This window comes from Neovison vison, chromosome 13, assembly GCF_020171115.1.
Source record: "Neovison vison isolate M4711 chromosome 13, ASM_NN_V1, whole genome shotgun sequence".
Taxonomy (NCBI): Eukaryota; Metazoa; Chordata; class Mammalia; order Carnivora; family Mustelidae; genus Neogale; species Neogale vison.
The window spans coordinates 48,288,331-48,307,937 of NC_058103.1; the positions used below are offsets into that span (position 1 = coordinate 48,288,331).

The following is a 19,607-nucleotide window of genomic DNA, read 5'->3' on the forward strand; positions in this document are numbered from 1 at the left end:
CTGCATGGATGAGCAAAAAACAGGAAGAATTGGTGCTTAATACAAACCCACAGAGGCAGGCTCTTTCACATCAAGTTGGAGATCCAAACGGCTCACTAAAGTCAAAGGTAGCGGGTGAGCACAAGGGAGGTTGCATTTTGATGTGCATTTGTTTGAGCCATTTCCCCAAAATTATCTCACATCAGAGACTCTGTGCAAACTTTCAGCCATCCTGAATATAAGATTTTTATTGAATGGTATAAATAAAATATAATGCACATCAATGAATAAGTCATGTGGTTTCTCTGCAAGGGGGTATCATTAGTAAGACTTACATTGATGATATAGTCATAACCCCTCCCTCTAAGGATTAAATTTTAAATGTATCCTTCCAGCAAAGCCATGGTGAATTGAAAAAGAAAGGAAGAAAAAGAAAAAAGGTGATATAATCACATCTCCTAAAATAAAATTTTAAAATCTCACTTGGGTTATACAGCTCTCACTAACAGGCTTAATTAAACATTGCTTTAATTCTGCGTTTTTTATTGTCATGGGAGCTAATAGACTGGTGGGGGGGTGGTTCCACCATTTATTCCTGAAGCCATAAACTGTGTGGCGATTTTTAGCTCAGACACAAGGGGGCAGCAGTGAGCCAACGAGGAGCATAAACAATGGTAACAGCTTGGAGCCGGGAAAAGTTTGACTCCAGACCCTGAGAAACCCGCTAGCTGTTTAAAATCATTTAAACCCAAACAGAAACACTTTATTTAAAAGACTTTAAAATTAAACATTAGAAGAATTTACTGTTCTAGCATATGTTTTCTGCTCCCCGTTAGTACTTACTTTCCCTACTTCCCAGATGTCTTTGTTTTTCCTACTGACGATTTTCTTTTTTTAAGATTTTAAGTAATCTCCACACCCAACGTGGGGCTCGAACTCACGAACGTGAGCTGGAACGTGGCCTGCTGTCCTACTGAGTGAGCCAGCCAGGCGCCCCGGGACAATTTTCTTTTTTTAATCCATTTAGGAGTTGGAGGAGTTGGAGCATTTTAAAGCTCCAGCATCTTTCTGTCCAGTCCAAGGTGAAGGCCGGGGTGCGGATCAGTTTGTTCCCAGCCCACCAGCACAAAGTAACAAGGACCGCCTTGGGCAGAACCCTCTGAGGACCACAGCTGACAACACTATTGGAGCAAATTGGCTTCCAAGGGCTCCTCTCCTTTAAATCCTCTTCCTCCCCAAAGAGGAAGATTGGTCTCCTCCCTGCCTCTCTGGAAACGGACTGAGCACTGCAGGCCGGGCATTCCGTGAACAAAGGTACCACACCCAATCCATCCTTCACCCACGGCGAGGGTGCAGAGATTCCTGGAAGCAAAGGAGGGGGTGTTGGCTGGGGGCAGGCTGGTCTGCCTCAGGGCGGGAGGAGGTATTGGGACTGACACGCGGGCCTGGGAGAGTCTGGGCTCCCTCCCCTCCCCGTGGCCTCAGAAGCTCCCTCAAGGAGCACCCAGGGCCGTCCCCCCTTGCTGCACCTCACAAGAGGCCTTTGTTAGGCGGTCAGGCCCAGTTTTATTTTTAAGTTCGCGGGGGGCTGCCCTCCTGGCTCCGGCTTTCCCCTCGCACAGCTGTGGCTTCTGCGGGCTTAAGGCCTGGCCCGAAGTTGCCGCGCTTCCCCTCGCCCGAGCCTGCCCGGACAAGTGGCAAAAGGGATGCAGCTGTCAAGGGGGGCTGGGGCGGGTGGCACCTCAGCCGAGGTCCCTCCTCCCGCCTGCGCTCCCAGATCCCCGCTCCGCCGGGCCCAGCCCTGAAGCGGCGGGCCTTCCCTCGTCTCCCCTCCCCCGACCCCCCTACCCCTCGCGGGCTCCAACTTGAGCCTTTCTGGAACTCAACCGCAGAAGCCCCGGGTGGGCAGCCATACGGCGCGGAGCGTCCAACTCCAAAGCCTGCTCTCCTTTCTGGGCGATTTCCATCCAGTCTGCCTCTCTGGGCAAATCGAGGTGTAATTTTACATTTCTGATTTTTTTGAGCCTGGCTGAACACAGCTGCAAGCCTCCCTTGGTGGGTCTTTAAATCTGCACAGAAGCAGAGATTGCCTATGGGGAACAGGCAGCTGGGGGTTTTGTTTGTTTTTACTTTCTACCCTTCTGCGTTGTTTCGCCTTTCCCCAATTGTTATTTCATCACGTCTGAAAAGGAAAGAATGAGGACAGCTCTGCAGCTCTGACCAAAGTCAGGGTCATTACCACGCTGGAAAGCAGGGCTCACACAGCCGGTTTTTCTCTTCTGTTCTTAAAACTAGGCTTCATTTCTTGCTCCCACTATTGTAGTCTCCTTTGCTAAAAAGAGGATTAAGTGCCTAACCTGTCCTTGGATGCCTACTTCCTGAGGAGCAGGCCAAAGGGCTTCCTAGGGGCCCAGACCAGTGGCCTGCATCCACTGGGCTCTCCACTGCATCCTGCCACTCTGTTCCAGTTACCTAGTACTTCTGGAGTTACCCAAACTGAAAGATAATTGAGGGTTAGAGCAAGGGCTCTGGAGCCAGGCGGCCTCAGCTCAAATTCTGACTGCCCAGCAGGCTGTGGTTTTTCCTCGTTTTCAGAAGCATGATGCTATCAGGCCCAAGAATTGGACAGGGAAGGGCTCACCATAGACAGGACTTCTCAGAAAAACATTCAGATAAGTCCATGCTGCGTATGATACTCTGAAAAGCAAATTGTCAGGAGAGTGGGAGCAAACTGGCTGCTCTTTAACACTTTGTCCTCGGATTTGCATTCTCTCCTTAATCCATTTAGCCTCCAAACACCCACCCTGCTCAAGGCTCTCTGGATCTCTGCGGTACTGGGTTACAAAGGGAAGGAGACACATCCTGCAACCCAGAGGACCCCCCCACCTGTGTGGGATACAGTTCAGGGATAGGTGGGGGTCACAGAGCCCAGAGCCTTGGCCAGCCCCGCCAGCCCAGGTTCCAGAAGGCTCTCAGGAGGAGGAGATGCCTGAGCAAGTCTGAAAGGACCAGGTGGCCAAGCAGAGAACATGGGAAAGGCCATTCCCCATGAAGGAAACATGAAATAAAAAGGAGGTCCCTCTGTCATTGAGCTTCTCTACATGTCTTGTTCCCCCCATTCTAAACACTGTGTGGGTCGTACACTTAGTTCTCACAACACAGTGGGGCAAGTGCTCTAATGGCTCCATGTCAAAGCCAAGGTCCCTGAGGCACGGAGGATGGAGTGATTCTTCAAGGTCACACGCGTCATGAGCAGGGCGGTCAGAATTTGAGCTGAGGCCGTCTGGCTCCAGAGCCCTTGCTCTAACCCCCAATTATCTTTCAGTTTGGGTAACTCCAGAAGTACGAGGTGACTGGAACAGAGTGGCAGGAACTGGGTGGAAAGGTAGGCAGAAGCCACAGGATGCCAAGGAGTCCACATTTTATACTGAATATGGGGAGAGGCTTAGAAACAATGGAGTGTTGTTATCAGATCTAGGTTTTAGAGACATCTGTGCTTCTGGAAGTATTGGTGAGGTGAATAAGGCAGCAGCCAGGTGGCTGTGAGCCATCTAATGGACGACTGAGGTGGTCAAGCCAGGTGGAGAAGGTGGATATTTCCGAGCTCTACTGGGGAGACAAGACCTAATACTCAGCACCCAGTTTAGGGGATGGGATGGGGGGGGGGTCTCTGCTCAGGTATGCTGGGGACACGGCAATGATAAGATCAGGCTTGGAAGGTGGGGGAGGAGCCAGTCAGGGGTCTGTGGAGATTCCATGTGGACAGAAGGACACTAATTAGGTCAGTGGCAGGAGGAATGGAGAAGAGGAGACAAGTGCCAGAGATCATTTTAAAGCAGGCATTCTTAGCCTGGAAAGAATTCAAGGGGTTAGTAAACTTGTAGGGGAGAAATATTTTATCTTCATTTTTATTTTTACCTTTCTCTTACTAAAATGTATCCTATTCTGTGATGATTAATATAAAAACACTACTGTAGCAACATTAGCAATATTTATGGCTTTGTCACCCATAGAAATCACCAGATTTTTCACATCATATTTCATGGAGTTTCTGTGAGTATCATTTGTGTTCATCACTGCTTTAAAATGATGGTAATTAGACTTGACACTGAATCTGAGTATTTAATACTATATTAGTGCATTATTACAATTTAGGGGCACCCAGACACCCCTAAAAAGCATTATTCTTGAAGCTATCCTAAGTCTTCACCATGCTGCCAAGAGGTTTAATGATTCCAAAAAAAAAAAAAAAAGTTACGAGCACCTGACCGAGGGATCCCTGGGTGGCTCAGTTAGTTAAGCATCTGACTTTGGCTCATGTCTTGATCCCAGGGTCCTGGGATTGAGCCCCGCATCAGGCTCCCTGCTTACTGGGGAGCCTGCTTCTCCCTCTCCCCCTGCCTGCCACTCCCCTTGCTTGTGCTCTCTCTCTCTCTTTCTGTCAAATAAATCAGTAAAATCTTAAAAAACAAAAACAAACAAACAAAAAAACCCTGACTGAAAGGTAAGATAAATTATGCTTGTTAATGGCTGGTGATGAGGAGTGAAGGGGAAGGAGGAAAACAAGGAGCCTAAGAGAGTACCTGGGTGATTGACAGCAGCACGTTCCACCATGGAGTACACAGAGGGAGGAGAGGTTTGGGGAGGATGGGGAGCAGGATCTTCATTTGTAAAAACGGCAGGTACAAGAAGCAGTTGGAGCTTCCTAGTGGAAAACTGGAAACGTGGGTATCAAGTTCAGGAGCAACTGTGGGAATGGAAATCTCGTTGCAGAGTCAGCAGCAGTGACTTGTCATGGAATCAACAGGCATATCCAGGAAGAGCCTGTGAGATGGGAAGACAAGAGGTTGGAGCCTGGGGGACACTGGTAGGTACTTAAGGGAACCTGGGAAGGGGGGGGGGTGACAGATGGAGATCAAGCAGTCAGAGGGCAAGGAGGTGAACCAGGAGAACTGGCCATCCTGTGGGGCCAATACAGAAAGGATACAGGGGACTGTGTTGAAGACCTTGGTAGAGGCAGCACAGACGCTCCATGAGATAAGGACCAATCAGAGGCCAGAGGCTGGCCCTGGCGACCGTAGGGGGTGGTTCTCAAAAGCTGTGAGGAACCAGATCTCAGTAAGTAAGTAAGGAAAGAGGAAGCAGAGGCCATATAGAGGAGCTTCTCTTTCAAACCATTTAATGGAGAGAGGACAAGAGTCAGGAAGCTTTTAAAACAGAAGAAAGCAGGGGCACCTGGGTGTCTCAGTGGGTTGGACCTCTGTCTTCCACTCAGGTCATGACTCCAGGGTCCTCAGATGGAGCCCCACATCGGGCTCTCTGCTCAGCAGGGAGCCTGCTCTCTCCCCCTGTCTCCCTGCGGGCCTCTCTGCCTACTTGTGATCTATCTCTCTCTGTTAAATAAATAAATAAATCTTTAAAAAAATAATTTAAAAAACAGAGGAAGGCAGGGAGTGGGTGGGCAGAGTCAGGGGGGATGACACTCCTGAGCATGCTTGTGGTGTGACAGGGAAGAGCCAGTGAATAGCCATCCAAAGGTGGGGACATCCGCAGGAAGAAAGAGCTGCTGGACAAGGTGGGTTAGTCGGGTCAGAGGCCAGAGCCCAGCAGGGCACACGTGGAGGGAACGAGTGGAGCCCTCTGTTCCTCTTGCAGGACAGAAGATGTTAAGTATAAAAGAACACACAGCTCAGACTGGACTAAGTGAGAAAGGAGAGAAAACACATCCCCTCATTCTGGTTTCCTCCTGGGAGAGGTGGTCCAGGGCTCATGGGCATGAGACGCATGCAGTTTGGGAGGAAGTTCTGTTTAAGAAAGAACATACAATTTACAAAATCAAAATTAGGGACAAAATGGATATTATTTAGAATGAGAAAAGGAGTCACACAAATTACACCACCAGCTATACAATTCAGAAAATAATATGATTTCTATTCATTGACTGGCATGTCTCTCCAATACTTTATTTGCCCCTACATCTTTGGCCATAGGTTCTGATCATCTATAAAATGGAGAAAATTTTGTAATATTTTCTAAAGAAATCATAGAATAAGAATGCAATACTTCTCATGTCCATGGCGGAAATTTATTTTTTATTTTTAAAATTTTTTAGAAGATTTTATTTCTTTATTTAACAGGAAGAGAGATCACAAGTAAGCAGAGAGGTAGGCAGAGAGAGAAGGGGAAGCAGGCTTATTCCCAGGACCCCAGGATCATGACCTGAGCTGCAGTCAGATGCTCATGTAACAGACTGAGCCACCCTGATGCCCCATTCTTCTAGACTCTTTGAGTTGAAATACTCTAGTTGGAAGAATATAAATAAGTAATATCTTTGGAAAACTGCAAAAGAAAGTGAAAATTAGAGGAAGTGCATACCAAAAAAAGCAGGGGGTGGGGGAGGATTTTGACTGACATGAAATTCAGGAGAGAAAATGAAATTTATTATGTATTTTGAATATACATAATACATTCACTATGGCTCTGTTCTAAGTGTCTGTGATTCATGTTCTCCTGCCCCGTGTCTCTCAGATCAGGTTGGTTATACAGGGAACCAGCAGGGGTGATCAGATCATCTTGAAACTCAGATGATCTTGAGTGCCCAGTTGAGGTTTGAAATTCAAAATTTGTACTAACTCCTGATGGCATGAGTATGTATTATGTGATTTTCTCCATTAATATTCAGGGCCCAAAGAAAATGGATAGATGGATCCAAAATTGAGGCTTTGTTGACTGGCTGTGCCATTACATCAAAGGAGGAAAGAGATTGTATCTGATGATGACCATATCCTGAAAACCAAGAGGGCTGAAGGCCATTAGCTGGGGAGACCAAAGGCCAGATGCCTTGGTAAGACTGAAGATGGGGGGTGCCTGTTAAGCATCTAACTGTTGGTTTTGGCTCAGGTCACGATCTCAGGATCCTGGAATGGAGTCCCATATCAGGCTCCTTTCTCAGTGGGGAATCTGCTTCAGGATTCTCTCTCTCTCTCACTTTGCCCCTCTCCCTTCTTGCTCTCTCTAAAATAAATAATTTTTTAAAAAGACTTTAGTCGGGAGGAATGGCGGTGTAGGGGAGGAAGGTATAGGGTTGAGGTCTGAGTGGAATTTCCAAGTTCACGGTGTCAGAGGTGAAACAGTTCTAGGTGATGACAAGGTCTTGTAACAGGATAGGAGATATTGATGACAGGTGAGTACAGCTCTCAGATGAGTCATAGGATATGAGAAAATTTGATAGGATGTGGGTTAGGCATGGATGTATAAGTTCATCAGCTTGAACCATGATTTGTAAACTGTAAAGCCAGCCTTAAATATCACCTTCTCCAATACTCCACTTTTTTTTTTTAAAGATTGTATTTATTTATTCGACAGGAAGAGATCACAAGTAGGCAGAAAGGCAGGCAGAGAGAGAGGAGGAAGCAGGCTCCCCACTGAGCAGAGAGCCCGATGTGGGTCTCAATCCCAGGACCCCAGGATTATGACCTGAGCCAAGGCTGAGGCTTTAATGTGCTGAGCCACCCAGGCGTCCGCTTTTGACTGACAATACTTTATCTGTAATAATTCTAAAATAATGACCCTCCTCAAATTAACAAACCAGGCTCCTAGCATCATCTCAATTCAGTAGGCTTATAAAGTCGGGGCAGTTTTGTTTGTTGAAGGATTAATTCTGTTCATTTGCAGATAAACACACAAGAAAGAAATGTTCTTCACAGCTCCAGATTAAGTCCCTTTTAAGATGATACTGAAGAACCCATATTTTATTCAGTGTTACACACATCATAAAAGACTTGTGGTCTCTAGAAGTTCATATTCCAAGGTGACAAGCCCCTCAGTCAATGCATAAATATGATGTTAAACAATGGGAGGATGGATAAAAGCACTTATATCTTCCACACACCCTGTCCATGAAGTGCTCCAATTGCCAATACACCCAGCTGATTTTCAGAGAAACAAAGAACTTTACCAGATACTCACCAGGAGCTTTTAACACAGATAATAGAAGCTTGAAATTGGATGTAGCGTCCAGTGAGGAGTAAGATTTCAACTTCTTTCAATGTCAGGTGCAGCTGGGGATAGGCAAAGAAATGTTTTGTTTGGTTTTGCAGACTTTTTTCATTCAGTACTTAGCCTGAAACCTTAAAGAGCAGTATCAGAAATCCCAGATGAGCAGTAGCCAGCCAAGAAATGGATTTTACTTTAAGGGTATTCATAATAACAGAACCAATCTGTATGTTCATTAAATTCACCTGAAATGATAAGAAGTCTCACAGAAGTCTTTAGAAGTGGAGGTTTTGCAAAAAGGCTTTCAACCCTGCACATATTCTAACCAGGGAGTAACTAGGCAATTTCTCCTCTCCCTGCTCTGGAGGAAAGATCGACAGGCACCTGGGTAACATAGACGTTAGAAGTGAAGGATTCCATGCGCCAAATCTTGCATGTGAAGTAATTTTTAGAGATTTTATGGAGCTAGGGAAACAATTTTGCCCTTTCCATTTTTCCCCTACTGAGTTTTCCATATCTCCAAGACAGATGGAGCACATGTAACAAAACCAACCAAATGCAGAGAATGCAATCTGGGATATTAAAAATAAAATCTTTTCCAAATCTTCACAGACTCCTTTAAAAACACTTCTACCCAAGTGCTAAAGCAGCTAACAGAGGTGTCTAAAAATGGAAAGAAGAGGTGCCCCAAGGGTTCTTTTTTTCAAAACCAGTCAGCATTAATATTTACTTCTCAGAAAGGGTTCTATACACAATCAGCAAATATGACCAAATTTAGTCATATGTGGATTGAAGATGATTATATCCCAGAGAGCTCTCCATTAAGAATCTTTAAATATAAAAATGTTGAATCTAATCCAGAAATAAGGCGAATGGGCAAATGCAATCAACACCCGGGGAAAATGTTAGTATTTCAATGGGCTTCAAATAAACACTCAGTACCATTATATTACTCAAAGAAACCAGTAAAGAGAATATGGTGAGGTAGATTTTGACATTGTATTGTTTGGCCTTTTACTAACTATAAACTCTTTATTATGGACATGCTGTAGCTTATATTTTACATTTTCATAGCATTTAAATTTTATATTTCTGTAATATTTAAATGTAGGAACCTATCAATCATGGCTCCTGGGTTTTTAATTTTCTATGTAAAACTAATTTATTCTGAACCGCATGTAATTTCAGATTTTCTAAGAGTAGATTAACCTCACAAAATTGTGTTCAAATATCACTATTCCTTTGCCATCATCCAAAGAATACATCAATATTCAATTAAATGTAAATAAAATTAATTTTTTTCTCCTTCTTTTTTCCACTGGGGCATATAAGTAAATTGTTTGAAATGTATTACTGATGGAAATTAAATGTAAATTACTTATTTCTCAGTTTCTGGAACCTCTGTGCACTGGGAACTTATCTAGGTGCTGGCGATGAACAAAGTGAACAAGGCCCAGTCAGGCTAAGGGGGAGGGGGCGGGTGGGGGTATGTATGGGCAAAGCTCCATAAATAAGCAAATAAATGAATAAGACCATTTCAGATAGTGATGAGTACTGTAAAGGAAAGGAAATCTGCTAATGGTATAGAAGGTGCTGAGAGAGGGTGAGGGGCCAGGACCTGGGTGGTTGGGAAATTGGAGGCAGTGGTGTTTAGATCACTGGAGGGGAAGAAGTCAGTGATGCAAAGAGCTGGGGACCCTGGGGTTGGGGGAGGGGGAGGCAAAGGGAACTGTGAGTGCAGGGAGGAACTCGGTGTGTTCATGCAACAGAAGTGTGGCCGGTGTGGCTGGGCTTGGCGGGGAGAGGAGTGAGAGATAAGATCCAGGTGTTAGAGCCGACTTTTGTAGAAAAGATTTGGAGTTAATTCTAAGAGTGAGAAGAAGCCATAGGAACTGACTGCATTCTTCTAAAGATAAGTCTGTCTCCTGCGAGGCAAATGGATGGGAGGGGGCAAGAATGCAAACAGGGAGACCAGCTGGATGGATGTGGGTACTAGGAGAGCCACAATGGTGACCCCAAGTGGGCTGCTGGCAGTGGCCTTAGTGGGGATGGTGAGAAGTGTTCAAATTCAAAACATATTTTAGAGATACAACCTAAAGGACTTGCTGGTAGTTAACTGCATTTTCCCAAGCTAAGTTCTCTCTCTTGAGCTACATTTCCAAAGCTTTTCTGAAACAATTTTAGGTCCAAGCTCCTTGCCCCTCACCTCCCTACTCATATGTGTATATATGCATATGAGTAGGTCTTTGGGCCTCAGGAAAGTGTCCCCCCAACCTCTTATTTTTTTTTTAAGATTTCATTTATTTATTTAACAGACAGAGATCACAAGCAGGCAGAAAGTTGGGGTGGGGGGGAAGCAGGTTCCCTGCTGAGCAGAGAGTCCAATGCAGGGCTCTATCCCAGGACCCTGAGATCATGACCTGAGCTGGAAGCAGAGGCTTAACCCACTGAGCCACCCAGGCGCTCCCTACCCCAACCCTCTTAAATCACAGTTGGTCCAAATGGCTTATCCAGCTTTCATTTGAATATACTAAGTGCATTTCAGCTGCGTTTCTGTCTGCATATCCCAGAAATGACTCTCCAGACAGCTGTTCCCAGCTCCTGTCCCCTTACCATCCATACCCTCCTACAGACTCCTATAGAAATTCACACACAGTCATTTCATATTTGTGCATGACTTCTCACATCCCCAAGAGTTCTCCCCGCTCTGGGGGTTGTCCTAGAAGTTGCAGCAGCCCCAGTAACATTATCACGGTTCCCCTCAATGCTGGGGTCTTCACAAGCCTCAGTCATTTCACAGAGGACAGAAACCTACAAAGTGACATTTCACAGTTGGGAAAACCAGGATGTAGACAAGTTTGCATATCAAGGAACAATACCCAGCAGGTTTTTCAGTTAGGTAAAGCTCCACTGGGCTCTTAACCTCTTGCTTCTCCAAGAACTGGCTCCCCAAGAACTTAGGTAGAACACTAAGTAGAGGCTCCTGAGTGGCTCAGTCAGCTGAGCATCGGACTCTTGGTTTGGGTTCAGGTCATGATCTCAGGGTTATGGGGTCTAAGGCCTGTCAGCCTCTGTGCTCCGCAGGGTGTCTGCTTGTCATTCACCCTCTGCTTGCTCACTCTCTGAATGAATGAATGAACGAATGCACGAGTGAATGAATGAAATCTTTAAAAAACAACAAAACACAGCTCTGGATTGCCTAAAATCGAATCTGAGTGTCACCACATTTTAGTGGCCTGACTTTGGATGAGACACTTAACCTCTCTCGCTGTGCCTCTGTTCATACATGAAGAAGACATGATAATACTTGCCTCAGGAGGTGGGGAGTAAGGGAGCTACTGTGCACAGAGTGCTTAGAATGTGCCCTTGGCAAAGAACAAGTGCTTTGTAAGTGTTAGCTCTCACCCTCATCATTCTCTTGTCCCACCCACCGAGGCGTCACCCTCCTCTCTTATTTGTGCAATAGAAATTCAGCACTATGATTATGGAGCCGTTACCCAGCCCCCTAGGAAGGTGTGCAGCAGGTGGATGTGGTTAGGGGAGAGGACAGTGGGGTCATTACAGAAAAGCTCGGTGGGGCAAAGCGATGAGGTGAGCTCAGAGATGCTAGAGAGACACTTAAGAAGTTGTGATTAATTTACTCTGAATAATGCATCGATGTGAAGACATTTTTAAAGCGTTCTTCGGATTAAGTTACCTACCATTCCAAGGTTCATCTCACTGAGCAGCAAGTGTGTGGAGTGGACAGGGGCAGGCTGTCTTTTGCAGTAACTCAGAGCTGAGCTTCTGCATCTCAAGTTCTTGCCTTCCCTTCCCTGTTTCACCGGAGATTTGGGGATGTTTGGCAGTCAAAGTAAACCAGATTTATCTGTGGTCACAACACATTTCAGCAGCTTAGGATGATAAAGTTTACTTCGTGTTCATGCTACAAGTCCCCCATGGAAGAGACAAGAAGGTTTTACTTACGGAGGAACCAGACTGTCAGAGGCCCCATCTCAATGGGCTTCCTTGATCACAGGGGCAGGGGAGAAGGAGCATGACAAACCACACGTTGGCTCTTGAAGCTTCCACCTGGATATGACCCATCATATTGCTCAGATTTCTTTTGCCAAAGCTAGTCATATGGCCATGCCTGGGCTTAAAAGGGAGAACATGTATAATTTTCCTACAGGAAGTGCCCCAAATACCTGGGGACAAATTACCACAAGGAGTTAACTGAAAGTTAACAGAAAAAAAACCCTAAAAATTACAGCTTAAACAATTAAGGGGTTATTTTCTTACACTACAAGAAGTTTGGAGGTAGGTCAAGGCTCAAATTGATAAATCCAGTAGCTCAAAGATGTTTTTAGGGACCCACTTTATTGCCATCTTTCTACTTTCCCATCCTTAGGAAATCAGCAATATATCTCTTCATGGTCACAAAATGGCTGCAGCAGTGCCAGCCACCACATGCAGAAAAGTAACATCCAGTGAAGAATGGAAGGGTTTCCTTCCACTATTTGTATAGCATTGAGAAAATCTTTCCCAGAAACCCCAGCTTACCTTGGGTCCTGTCAGTCAGAATTAAATCACAAGACCATGACTCATCCCATCATGAGCAAAAGGAAAGACCACTTCTTGGGATATATATATTAAAAAAAAGGCCTATTTTCCCTTTGTACAAACAACTCTGATTTCTATAAGGAATATGCCACTGAACATAAGAAATCAGGAAAACGTAACCCAGCTTTACCAATTATGGTAAGCTCCTTTATTCAGGGTGTAAGTAAAGAAGGACAATTCCTTTATGAAAAGCCAACATTAGTGCTTACATAATAATTATTCACAGTTAAATAACTATGGGCAAATAAAGCAAGCAAAACAGGCATCTAACAGGGAAGGATCATTTACCTACGGGACAGGGAAATAAGAAACTACTTTGGATTAATATTACATCCATCTCAAAAGAGTTGACCAAAAGAATTCACCACTCCCTTCTTTGTGGCCACCCTGGACTACAGCTTAAATGTTCTTTCTTCATCATTCACCCACACACTTCATTGCCTTTATCTGTGTACCTGTCTCCAACTGCAAGACGATAAGCTTTTTGAAAGATGTGGCCTGTTCCATTTGTTTATTCCTATGCATGCTAAAAAGAATAATGGGTAACATCATTTGATTGCCCACTGTGTACCAGAACCCGTTCTAAATTCTAAATGAATTGATTCTTGTAATACAACTGTCCCATGAGGCATATGCTATTATCTATGCTTAATACATGAAGAGTTGTAGGGTAAAAAGGTTAAGTCATTTGACCAAATGTATACAACTATTAACTGATAGAGTTGAATTTTGAATTTCAAATGAAGGTAGCCTACTTGGGTTATGTGTGGCACATTTGTCCCCAAAATAGATGAACCCAATATGCTTTAATACACAATATGAAGGTGTCAGAGAACAGGAGTGAAGGACAAGTGACATTGTCTTTTATTTACATGTAGAATTTGAAATTAAGTATGATAGACTTAAATTCTCTGAGGGTGGAGGGCATGTATGTTTCCCTTGCTCAGTATGGAGTCTCTATCTCCTAGTATAGTTCCTGGCACACAGTAGGTCCTTATGTGTTCCTGGAAGTGGGGGAGGGAGGACGGGAGGGACCATGGGGGGAAGGAAAGAAGGGAAGGGGGGAGGATGAGGGAACAAATGAATAAACACAGTTAATGTCTTTCCCTTGCTCCTTATATTTTCTACCTTTTCCTGTTTATTTCTATGGATAATTTGGTGTCTAAAATCTATATCTTACCTAGGTAGAAAGAAGTGTTAGTTTCTCTAAGTATCAAGGGTTCTCAAAGAGAAGAGTTTAAATGTACATTGTTACAGAGTAGGGAGGCCTCTCTGCAGGTCTATAATTCATTTGGCTTTTGAAACAATGTGTCTTATTTAAAGTAGATTTTTTTCCCTCAAATGGAAACATTTTTTAGGAATTTGGACTTGTGCTTTTTCTTCTAACTGTGCAGCTTGAAATGTCAATACCATGCATAGACATAATGATTTATTTTTTTAAAATCAATACAAGGCCATAAACAAATGAACAGCAATAAGTAAAGAAATGGCCACTGTCAGTAGATGGAAATACTACTCTAGCAGTCCCTCCACCAGCAGCACATTTCAGGAGACAAATAATAGTTTGGGACCACTAAAAACACCATGTTTATCCTTTATTTTAGCACCAGCATCATTAGGGGCTGCTTCCATAGAATGTTCCAAACTGTCATACAGATTTAATACATTAGACCGAATATTAGACCACATAGACCCCCCTAGTTTCAATCAACAAAGTAAAATCCTGATGAAACTGAATCATTGCACTGTTGTCACAAGTGAATTTTAACTGTTCTTATTTGTAAAGAGTATCCAAGTTTCTACTGTTGACTTTGTTGTTCTGATTCTTATCCAGAGAGCTAATTTTTAAAAGCATGTCTATGATCTAACCTTGAACTAGAGCTTCATGAGTCCCCGAATATCCCAATTTTCCCCAATATTCCATTTTTTTCTTTGTTCTTTATTCTCAGATGATTTTCAGATTTCATTCAAATTTCTTTGAGTTGTTAAGGATTTTTTTCAGATGTCTCATCCAATTTCAATATATCAATGAACTCACTAATTTCCCTCTGCCATCTGTCTTTCTCTCCTAGGTTCTGTCCCTAGGTCAATGGCATCATCATTCACTCTGTGATCCAAACCAACATTTACCCACTTTTGATGGCTCTTGCTTTCCCACTTACCCCAGTTAGTTGATAAGTCCTTTCATTCAACCTCTATCTAGATCCATCCTTTCCTTTTCACTCCACACCCTAAGTCGGTTCCTCATCAGCCTCACCCAGAATATTGCCGCAACTCCCACCCCCAACAACTAGCTTCCACTTTGTATCTCTTATTCCCCCAACCCATCTTTTATATTTCCATTCAGTTATTTTCTAACAAAGAGATAATCATGTTTCTTCCCTGCTCAGAAACCTACAATGGTTCACTATTGCCAATTTTTAAAAAGTCCAAACTCTTTAATAACATTCAAGACTTGGGGCACCTGGGTGGCTCAGTCAGTTAAGCATTTGCCTTTGGCTCAGGTTGTGATCCCAGAGTCCTGGGATTGAGCCCTGCGTTGGGCTCCCTGGGCTGGGAGCCTGCTTCTCCCTCTGCCTTCCACTTCCCTTGCTTGTGCTATCTCTCTCTCTGTCAAATAAATAAATAAAATCTTGAAAAAAAAATCTTAAAAAAAAACTTTCAAGACTCATCTTCAGTTACTCCCCGCCTGCCTTAGTAGTCCCGTTTCCTATCACTCCCCATCATTACCTGCACATATATGTGTACTCCTCAGATTTATGTGATACTCCTCAGTTCTATCTACCTGCCAAAATCCAAATTACCCTTCAAGGCTTAGTTCAAATACCCTCCTTGGTATCCAGGCAGTTAGTCAGTTGTTCTCTGCTTTCATATTCTTTTGTTTCTAATCTTATTGTGCCCCTATCTTAGGTCAGGTTCCCGGATGCAGACCCTGAGGAGAGGATTTGTAAGGAAGTCTTTTCTTTTCTTTTCTTTCTTCCTTCCTCCCCCCTTCCTTCCTTCTTTTCTAAGATTTTATTTATTTGACAGAGAGCACAAGCAGGGGGAGCAGCAGGCAGAGGGAGATGCGGCTCCCCAGTGAACAGGGAGCCTGATTCAGGGCTCCAACCCAGGACCCTACTAGGATCATGACTTGAGCCCAAGGCAGGTGCTTAACCAACTGAGCCACCCAGGTGCCCCACCCAGGAAAACGTTTCCTTAAGGAAATACTCCCAGAAGAGATTGTCGAATGCAGGAGAAAAGGAGACAGGCAAGAGAAAGGGATTGAGCAAGGGTGACTTTAGATAAAGTCGCAGAGGGAGTGGCTCAGCCTGATTCAGTAGAGAAAGCCGGGACATTAATTTACATCCTGCTCTATGGGGGACTGGGCCTTCCTGCCCCCAAACCAAGCAGTCACTAGCAAGGAACTCAGCTCTCAAGCACTTCCTGTTCCCTGAATATGTTCGCAGTAGTCAAGGACAGCCACTCAAGGCATCATAGGTGCAAGCCATTGGAAGCAAAAGTATGTCAGAGCTGAATGGGGGGAATGGGAATGGTAAAAAGGGATTCCCAGGCATTTGGGAGGAGTCAGACAGCGTCAGCTATGCTCCTCGGCATAGTCTGCCTTGTTTCCACCTCTGCACCTCCAGCCCAGGATAGTGAGTTACTTGGGAGGGAAGACCCCCTTCTTAGTCGTCCTTATGTCCCTACGACAGGGAAGATATTACTTCACACCCAGAAAGTGCTTAAATAGCGTTTATTGGTCTGAACTGAATACTTATTTTGTAGGTCTTTTGCAACATTTTGCTACTACTAATCATATTGCTGAGATTTTTTTCCCCCCTTGCTGGTTTTAGCTCACTAATAAAAGATAGGGTTTCTGGGGTTTCAAAACCTAAGGTTCAACTTTTCACCTTGTACTTTTCTCCCCAGGGCAACAATTTGCTCAGCATATCTCTTCCTAAATTCCAAGACAGGCTGCTTGCTCTGCTCAGTCAAGACTGCCAACCCAAGAAACATTTTCGAAAGATCACAATCAACATCATTGCCAAAAGAAGAAGTTCTTGGCACACAAAAGACCTGGTTCAATATGAGATGCCAGATGGTGATTTCAACTTCAGCTAAATTCCTGCTGAAAAAAGTGTTTGAACTGCAGATGAGAAAAGCTTCTATGACAAATTTCCAAGCGTTAGAAGCTTCAGAGGGAGATGGCAAGTGTTGATACACCCCCCCCACCACCAAGCACATGCACACACCACAGACTTACTACCTGCAGCTGGTAATTAAGATTCCCACAAAGATGCCTCTGCTTTTTACGAAGACTGAGCCCTGACTTGATTTTTACGAATATCAAAGTGTATTTACTGAGCCCATTGAAAGTAAAACCTAGTTGATTACATGTAGTGTTTTTCAAAGCATCTGCTTTCATTAGCATCTGCTCTAAGTTTTTTTTAGTATCTGGAGTATCTTATTCCTCTCTACCAATAACTCCATTATTAAGCCAATTAATAATAAGCATGTCTTCCCTCCCTAACTTTCTTTCTTTCTCTCCCTAACTAATTTCAGATTACAGGGAATATACATGAAGTATAAATTGATGGTGCTCTGTCTGGACACTCTTGGGTCCCTGACTCCCTTTTTCCTTCCAGGAGATTGAAAGCCCAGCTCCCCTGATTCCAGAGCTCCATTCAAGATTTAGCTGAGATTGGGACTTTGCCTGAAACTGTGCCCTGGGCTGGTTCCTTCTCTTCTGCATTCCCTGTCTTGTTCCTCCCTCCCCATCCTTCTCCTCCCCTGAACTCCCTTACAGAACTAATGAACGTTTCTTTAACAACATTCTTGCACCCAAATCCTCATCTCAGGGTATGCTTCTGAAGAAATGGCTTAAAATTCTGTGCAATGGGAAAATTCAAGGCATTTCATGCTGACATAGAGAAGGGCCATGTTTCTGGGGCAAGAAATGTATGCATACCTCCTTTATCAATCAAAATTTAGAAGAAAATAGTGGATACACTCAAATTAGATATTTGGAGAATAGTTAATCAAAGGACTGGTTATGAAGGGGTGGGGTGGGAGAGAAACAAGGAGAGTGCCTGCCTGGAAACTGGTAACAGGGGCTGCCATTACCAACCCTAGGCTCCACTGGAAAGTGGAGAATTGGTGATGGAGAGGCAAGGAGAGGGCTGTGGGACAGAAGTTGTGATTTTAAGGGTCGCGGCCAGCCTAAGGGACCCCACACCGAGCAAGCTGGCCAAAAACCCCAATCTCGTGCTCTTTCATTCCTCCTGTCTTTTACCAGTGATCCCATCAGCTGAACCTAATGGGAAGCCAGGTGCAAAACAGCCCCATCACACAGCACATCTAAGCTGGCCTCTAAGGACATAGGGCAGATGGAGAAGGGCAGAGAGGGCATCCAGACGGACAAACAGAATCTATCCAGCATACCTACTTATTTTCTCTCTCTCTCTTTCTCTCTCTCTCATCTGTCGTACACACACATACACACACACAGTTCTTCCTGTTCTTGATTTTGACTTGTGACTAGACACACATAAATAGACCCTGATTTTTCTGTCTGCTGATCTTGTTTCTTTCTATCTTATTTATACTTCAGAGGACCCAGAGATAAGGTTGAATGATATTACTCATCATATAGATAATAATCAAGAATCAGACAAAATACATTTTTTATTAAAGTCTGAGTATAGTATCTGGGCAATTCAACAGTGGCCCCCAAACCCCAGCCTCTAAGATGGCAATTTTGGTAGATTGAAATGTGACTCACAGAGCTTGCTACCATAAAATTTATCATCTCTTTGACCTCACCATTTTGGTGTAAAGAGCTCTAATTTCTATCCCTAGAGAACTGTACCCATTTCCTCCCAATTGAAAACAAAATACAAATCAAAGATTTATGTTGTTTCTTGTAATGATGTGTTAATTGCTTTCTCACCAACCCAGGTGCAAAGATGCCCTCATTATTCGGCTTACTCCCAGATGTCCTCATTATTGGAAGCAACGCTCTCTTTCCATGGGTCTCATTTTCTGTGTTTGAAATGGTCATTTCCCCACAAGCAGCTCTGGCTTGGTTCAGAATATAAAGCTCCATGAAATGTGCAGAATGAAGACAAAGGGTTACTCAGTTATTTGAAGGTCTTTGAGATTAATCATGGAAAACAACATCCTGGTCCTCAGGAGGCTGGCAGGAGCCAATGTGGGGGAGATGAAGGGTAGATGATGGAGAAGCACCACTTCCCATATCCCTGGGGGACAGGCCGTGCTCAGCAGTGCCTTCTGAGCCTCTAGCTCTCCCTCTCTCTGCTGGGTGCCTTGCAGACTCAGATACGGCTGAGCAGAAATCAGGTAGGTTGTGGTGCACATGGCCTACAGGGCTGTCATTTCTAAGTATTAAAATAATATATATTAAGCTATTTTCTTCTGAAATTTTATTTTTAAGATACTTTTGGGGGGGTCCAAAGGTTTTAGAGGGTAGAGATTAAAAAAAAAAATAAAAGTCTCTAAACACCAGGCTTTCTTTTGAGGCAACTGTTCACCCAGGCAAACTAACCACGGAAGGGGGCGTGAGGGGGGCTGAGCTTGCCTGGGCATCTGATGTGGTCACTATGAGATTATGTGGAGCAAGGCACCCAACCGTCCGGAACCCAAGTTCCTAGTAACAAGAAGGAATGAGGTGAGATGAAATTAGAATCCTCTTCTTGTCCTAACATTGCACTGTGAGCTACAGTAACCACTGGCCACATATGGCTGGTCTAAACTGAGATGTGTGGCCGGTGCCCCAAATCACCAGATTGCTAAGACTCAGTAAAAATGCAAATGTCAGGTATATCATTAAAAATTTTTATATCGGTTATGTGTGGAAGTGATAACAATTTGAGGTATCCTGGGTTAAATAGAATATAAAAATTTTCCTAATTTACTATTTAAATTGTGGCTACTAGAAATTATAGAATTATACATGTGTCTTATATTACATTTCTATGGGACAGAACGGTTTGATAAACTTATTTATTTATTGAACTATTTAAAAATAT

At 43.9% G+C, this 19,607-nt stretch overlaps 1 protein-coding gene and 1 long non-coding RNA gene across 7 annotated transcripts in view; one reads left to right on the forward strand and one right to left on the reverse strand.

Annotated features, from left to right (window-relative positions):
• ABHD12B (abhydrolase domain containing 12B) overlaps positions 1-19,607 on the reverse strand; it is a 60,225-nt gene that overhangs the window by 35,823 nt on the left and 4,795 nt on the right. For 3 of the 5 annotated variants that reach the window (XM_044231506.1, XM_044231510.1, XM_044231508.1), the window contains exon 2: positions 7,948-8,039. The gene's annotated coding sequence lies outside the window, so the exon portion shown is untranslated. Of the gene's footprint in view, positions 1-7,947; positions 8,040-11,675; positions 11,843-11,940; positions 12,012-19,607 lie in introns of those variants that run through there. The other 2 variants (XM_044231507.1, XM_044231509.1) reach the window with 2 other exon arrangements.
• Positions 1,169-17,188, forward strand: LOC122894116. Of its 2 annotated transcripts, XR_006381742.1 has the most exons (4): positions 1,169-1,293; positions 4,753-4,846; positions 6,662-6,823; positions 16,489-17,188. It is a non-coding gene; the product is annotated as an uncharacterized LOC122894116 (long non-coding RNA). The 2 variants fall into 2 exon arrangements; XR_006381741.1 differs by lacking the exon at positions 1,169-1,293 and having other exon boundaries at positions 4,699-4,846.